This window comes from Hakea prostrata, chromosome 4 (genome assembly GCF_041222555.1).
Source record: "Hakea prostrata isolate BN-2017 chromosome 4, UWA_Hpros_2, whole genome shotgun sequence".
Lineage (NCBI taxonomy): Eukaryota > Viridiplantae > Streptophyta > Magnoliopsida > Proteales > Proteaceae > Hakea > Hakea prostrata.
This window is the reverse complement of record NC_142603.1, coordinates 45,010,227-45,016,616: the sequence shown is the minus strand read 5'-3', so window position 1 is coordinate 45,016,616 and position 6,390 is coordinate 45,010,227. Positions and strand designations below refer to the sequence as shown.

The 6,390-nt window shown below is 39.7% G+C and overlaps 1 pseudogene; it reads left to right on the top strand.

The window, feature by feature from the left end:
* The first annotated feature begins 749 nt into the window (after positions 1-749).
* On the top strand, positions 750-2,802 carry LOC149019087 (pentatricopeptide repeat-containing protein At1g74630 pseudogene; annotated as a pseudogene).
* The last annotated feature ends 3,588 nt before the right edge of the window (positions 2,803-6,390 follow it).

Below are 6,390 nucleotides of genomic sequence, written 5' to 3'. Positions count from 1 at the left end.
AATCGCATACATTCCCCCCTCATGAATATTTTAATGTGTTTTCTTGAGAAGTATCAGCAAGGAGTTGGGATATGGCTTGGGTTGGGTTGGAAACCTGGGAGAGACGAAAGGGAGAAAGAGGCCCTCAAATTATGGATTTGATTGCTATTGGTGTAGGTTTCATAAATTTGACAAGTTTTTCAACTAAAATTACAAAACTATCCCTATTTTTAACTCTTTGATAAAAGGAATGACACGTGTTGCCTCCAGGAGCCTGTGTAGGAGATATCTACATAAGTGCAAACAAAAATCCATCAACCATCACTTCCATGCCCGTGTTACGAGTAAACTCGTTTAAACGCTCATATCCCTATTAGCCTTATGTCGTTCCAAGAGGAGATCTGGGACACGTAGACCAAATCCAACCATTATGAATGATTAGATTCAACTATAAATACCTCCACCTACTACACTATTTGGTAAATGTTCAAATCTTCTGCAACGTCCAAGTGAGTAGCCATTGAGTAGCTAGCTCTCAATGAGTGCCACGTATCCCCTATTTATTTCTAATCCAAAGATTATTTATTATTTGGTTTGATTAATGAACCTAAGTAGTTAGGCTAGTTTATAAATAATATAATTCAAGCGTTGGAAATAAATAGGTAGCATTTGGTAATGCGCAAATATTCCTTCATTACATAGTAGCCTAAGTGCCAGACCTTAAGACATTGTTGTCCTTAAATCTGATTTAACCTTCCGAGATAGTTGACCGACCCTGAGTCGGCCCTGGCTCACTCTCTCTTTGTGAACAAGTTGCTAAACCAGCCAGTGGGATGACCACGGTTCACTCCATGGGGTGAGATTTGGGCACAAGAAGTATTGGTTATTTCTGTTCATAGGTTGCCGCCATTTCTAAGGTTTCAAACTGCTCTTGCTGGATCAAATCATACGATTTGATCAAAAGCCCATGTAGTTGTATTGGAAATTTGGAATGTTACAGAACAAGCTAACGCTGTTTTGGAAACGCTTTCATTCAGCTACATCCGTGCTTCAATTTCCAAAAACCAAGACCGTTGAGAAGAAGACGGCTACTTTCCTCAATGACTGCACTAACCTTGACCACCTCCTGCAAATCCACGCTTTTATGCTTAAAACCTCCCTTGACACCAACAACTTCATCCTCGCCAAGTTCTTGCGTCGACTCTTCTCCTGTTCTTCAAATTTGCACTATGCCCACTTGCTCTTCAATCGAATCTCATCACCTGATGCATTCATCTGGAATGTTATGATCCGGGCTTACTTAAATGCCCAAAAGCCAGAAGAATCCGTGTCTCTTTTCCTTCAGATGCGGCTTCAAGAAGGGGTAGCCATTGATAGTTTCACTCTGTCTCTTGTTGTTCAGGCTTGTGGAAGATACAATGATACCAGAACTGGTTTGATAGTCCATACCCAAATCTTCAAACTTGGTTTTGATTCGGATTTGTTTGTTCAGACGGCTCTGGTTGAAATGTATGCAAGGTTTGGTTGTGCAGATACTGCACGGAAGGTTTTTGATCAAATTACAGACCCAGATTTGGTTTCATACAATGTTCTGTTGGCCGAGTTTGTTAGGGGTGGGAAGATTAATTTAGCACAGAGTTTGTTCGATAGAATGCCTGAAAGAGACTTGGTATCTTGGAATACAATGATTCATGGGTTTGCAGTGCTTGGCAATGTGGATGCAGCAAGGCAATTGTTTGACCAGATTAATGAAAAAGATTTGGTTACTTGGAGCTCGATTATTACAGCCTACGCGCGAAACAGGCAATCAGTTGAAGCATTGAGTCTGTTTCATGAGATGCAATTGGCACACATAAAGCCTGATAAGATGACCCTGGTTAGCGTCTTATCCGCCTGCGGTGATGTGGGAGCTCTAGGCATGGGCAAGATGGTTCATGAGTATATAGAAAGAAGTTGCATCAAGATTGATGTCAAACTAGGGACTTCTTTGGTGGATATGTATGGGAAGTGTGGTGACATTGACAATTCGCTCAAAGTCTTTAAGAAGATGGATGTGAGAGATGTCTTGACTTGGAGTGTAATGATCATAGGACTTGCAAACCATGGGCTCGGAGAAGCTGCATTGGATTGTTTCTTGAAGATGATGGAGGAAGGGTTAAAACCAAATGATATCACCTTTGTGGGTATATTGAGTGCGTGTAGTCATGCTGGCCTTATTAGTAGGGGATGGAACTATTTCACATCCATGAGTGAAGTATATGGTGTGACTCCTAAAGTTGAACATTATGGATGCATTATTGATATTTTGGGAAGAGCAGGATATCTTCTGGAGGCAAAAGATCTCATTAAGAGTATGCCCTTTGCACCCGATGCAATTGTTTGGAGGGCTCTTCTTGGTGCCTGTATGATGCACAAGAATGTGGAACTTGCAGAAGAAGCTGTAGTTAATCTTCTAGAGTTGGAACCTCATGTAGATGGGAATTATGTTCTTTTGTCAAACATATATTCACAGGCAAAGAGGTGGCACAAAGTTGCAAATATTAGGAAGATGATGAGAGAGAAAAATATCCAGAAGACACCTGGGGTCAGTTCCATTGAAGTTGATAACATACTTCACGAGTTTATTGCGGGTGACAAATCACACCCAAAATCTGTGGAGATCTATGCTCTGTTGAATGAGATGGCTGATCTTTTAAATGATGCTAGATGCAAACAACTAACATCCTCAAGTTGTGGATGACCAAGCAAAAGAAGAGGCATTAGTGCATCATAGAAAGAACCCTAACAATTGCTTTTAGGCTTCTGACCGTTCTGTTTGTATAGTGAACAACCCCGAGCATGTGAAGGATTGTCCTTTGTCTGGCTAGATTGTTTTGTTGAAAAGAATTGCTTTCTTCATTTTGTTGAAGATTCATGCTCTTTTAGGGCCTAGTGGTAAAGAAAAGTCTAGGACTTTCATGATCTTAAGCATGGTGAAATATATAAGGATTATCTTGTTATGAAGTCCTAGATGAGAAGGACAGAATGGAGAGTTCATCTGTCTATTTGAGAAATGTCTTTTTTCTGACCTCCCCTCCAACCAGGTTTTGTTTTATGATGAACCTACTGCAGGTGTCCACATGAAAGGTAAGGCTGTAAAGAGTAAACCATGGAACAGTGCATCTTATGTTGTTGTCACTCACCAGACAGTACCATAAGAAGAACTATTGATAGGTAGTGCTTCTTCAGAACTTCTTTTTTCCCTTTCTTGTGTCAATCTAACCGGAGGCTTTCATCATAGGTTATGGTTTCTCTACAGTAACAACAACCACAACGATACGCCTTGGCCCAACTAAATGGGTCGGCTACATGGATTCTTGCCTTCCAATCAGTTCTGTTTGAGGTCATGCTATATACTAAGCCTAAGCTATGCATATCCTTCCTCACCACTTCTCTTAAGGATATCTTAGGTCTACCCCCAGCTCTTCTAGTTCTTTTATCTTGATTATATCACTTCTCCGTATAGGGGCATTTATGTCTCCATTGAACCTGGCCGTGCCACCTCAAACAACTTTCCCAAAGCTTATCACTTATGGGAGCAACTCCCAGATCATCTGGCATGGGATGACTGATGAATTCACTTCATCAACAGATCCAATTGTTAGACAGGTATACTTGCATTATTGTTTCTTTCTGAAAGCAATGTCTGTAACAATGAAAGAGGGAGGAGTTGGAGGAGGAAGAAACAGCTTCTGGACATCATGCTTCTCTTCTGGTGAATAACAACATTACTGATCAGAGAAATCGCAAACAGAAAACTCTGAAAAATACTATAAACATTGTAACAAACATTAATAATAGATTAAAGAATACTGTAGACATTGTCACAAACACTAATGATAGATCATGACTCAGGATGCAGGGCAGCTACACAGTGAACGTGTCTCACTTCTGATTGCTGGAATTTTAAGTTTTGGAAAGGCATTGGTGTTCCAGGTCCAGAAACTACAAAAGAGATGTGCTGGGTTGAATTGAGATTGGGTCGAAGGTGTAGATTGCCAAGAAGGATTTGGTAGAAAATTTTCCCTGTAGAAGATAAATTACACTTTTCCTGTCCTGTTCAGATGGTAATGAATTATATTGTATAGACGTGCTGCTAACATGTAGTCACCTGTAGAAGCTCTACTTGTTTGATATCTTTTTCTAACCAATGCAGGACTATGTTAGGAATGGTGCTCTAAGGGTGCTTGTGGTAGGCTATTTATAAAAAGCGTGGTTGTTACGGGGCAAATGATCTTCCTAAAGCCTTGATGGTCACTGCCAACATTACCCCTTGCAAACCAACTAAACTCAATGTGATCTCCTAATATTCTTCTGAGGACACATGAAAACCCTATCAACTGGATTACATCCTTTTCCAGAACCCATGCACCTGACCACGTTAGGGGCCCTAACCATTAGTATCTTTGCAGAATCTCCAAAACAACTTTGCTTAGAAGCTTCTTCTATCCATAAGCCAATTTCTTGAATGGAATTAATTTCAGTGAATAGCTGAATGAGCTAGTTTGTTTTTCTGAGACATCACCGATTCTGTATAAAAGCCTCTTTTGAAACTTCTTAATGACATCTCATACTTGAGCAGGAGTCTTGAAAATGGTCAAGTAAATCAAAAGGTTGGGCATGGTGGCTTTGTCATACAATCCTTAACCCTGTGCCCAAGATATGTGACACAGTTCACCTAACTAAATTTCTAACTCATTGAGCCCTAGAAATTTATTGTCTCCGCTCTTGCTTGAGTAAGGATAAGGTGATTGACAGGTTAATTTCCTTCATGTTACTCAGCATTGCAGAAAATTTCATCACTTAATCCTCGCTTAACTCAAACTCCTAATCTCGAGTTCTTTTTTTTTCCGTTCTTCTCTCTCCTGCGCTTCTACAAGTATCGTGTTAACTGTGGAAATAGTGACTGCCCTTTCTTTTAGGCAACTCTTGATGATGCTTTTCTATGTGTAATGTCAACAATGAAAGGAGTCACTGCTCTTTCTTCTACGGAACTCTTGATGAGACTTATCTATGTGGCGCCTTCTTGGTTAGGGCACAAACTTCTGGAAAAAAAAATTGAAAATGGAGAGTGATCCCACTCTTAAATCCAAAGAGAGGAAAAAAAAAGACAATTTATTAATTTTGTTCTGCTTTCCCCCAGAAAATTGGTAAGTTGAGTTGAATTAACGAATTCTTTGTGTATGATAAAAGTGGTAAGAAGCTTGGTCCACTTAAGCAAGGTTCTGGTATCGAAACCTTGTGGATGCAAAAAATCCCCGCTGGGAGACTCACCCACTACAGCCAGGTGTGCGACACAGGTCGAACACCGGATTAGTCAGTGCAAAGCCTTGGAAATCGAGGTTGACAATCAAAAAAAAAAAGGACAAAGAAGAATATTGAGTCAATTGAAAGAATCACAGTCAAGTTGGAGTCCATATGTTTGCCTAAATCAAAGTGGTGGTTTGGGTATCCATCAACTTTGTAATATGAATTTTGCCTACCTCAGTAAACTAGCCTGTATGATAAAACATAAAGAGGACAGGGGAGCAAGGGTTCTTAAGAGATAAACTATTGGACTCAACAAGAAATCTCAAACTAAGCATTCGAAATTCTTCCATTTTGTATGGCCTTAAAAAATCTCGAATCTTTGTTTAACAAAATGAAGAGTGGGTGGTTGGAGATGGGAGAAATGTGAGATTTTGGTCTAACCAGTGGTTGGGAGGTTTCTCTATTGTTGCGCATGTTGGTCTAGATGAAGCTATGAGTTCCTCAAAGTTGCTAGTTATTGACTGCATTGTGGACATAAATTGGTCTAAATCCAACAATATAATCTCCAGCCCTCAAGGAGATTTACTAGTTGTTGATACACTCGACTTCTATACCTAATCAACACCAACAAAACACTTGTTTTTGGAGAGACAACACAAATGATGAGTTTACTATCAGATTGGCATGGAGTTTATGTAGAAAACAAGCTCTGAAATTGAGCTGGGTGCACATGGTTGGAAGTCAAAGTTGCTGCCTCGATAGAAGATACTTGTTTGGCGATTGTTTCATAAAAGAATTCAGGTGGATGCCCTTGTATAGAGAAGGGGAGCGGACTTGTTCTCCCAGTGTAACCTTTGTCTTTCTGCAGTTGAGGAGGTTCTTCATATTTTTTTCCACATGTTATTTTGCTGCATTATGTTGGGAATTTTTTTTTCTTACTTTGGTGTTTCTTAGATAACAAAAACCTCATTGCAGGAGTATTTTCAATGGTGGAGGCAACAAGGGAAACTTATCAGAATATTGGAAACAACCATGATTCAATAGGTCAAATCCACTTACTTTTTCTTTTGTTGATTTCTAGTTGTTACAATATCATTGATTTGATTGGAATAATGGATAAAG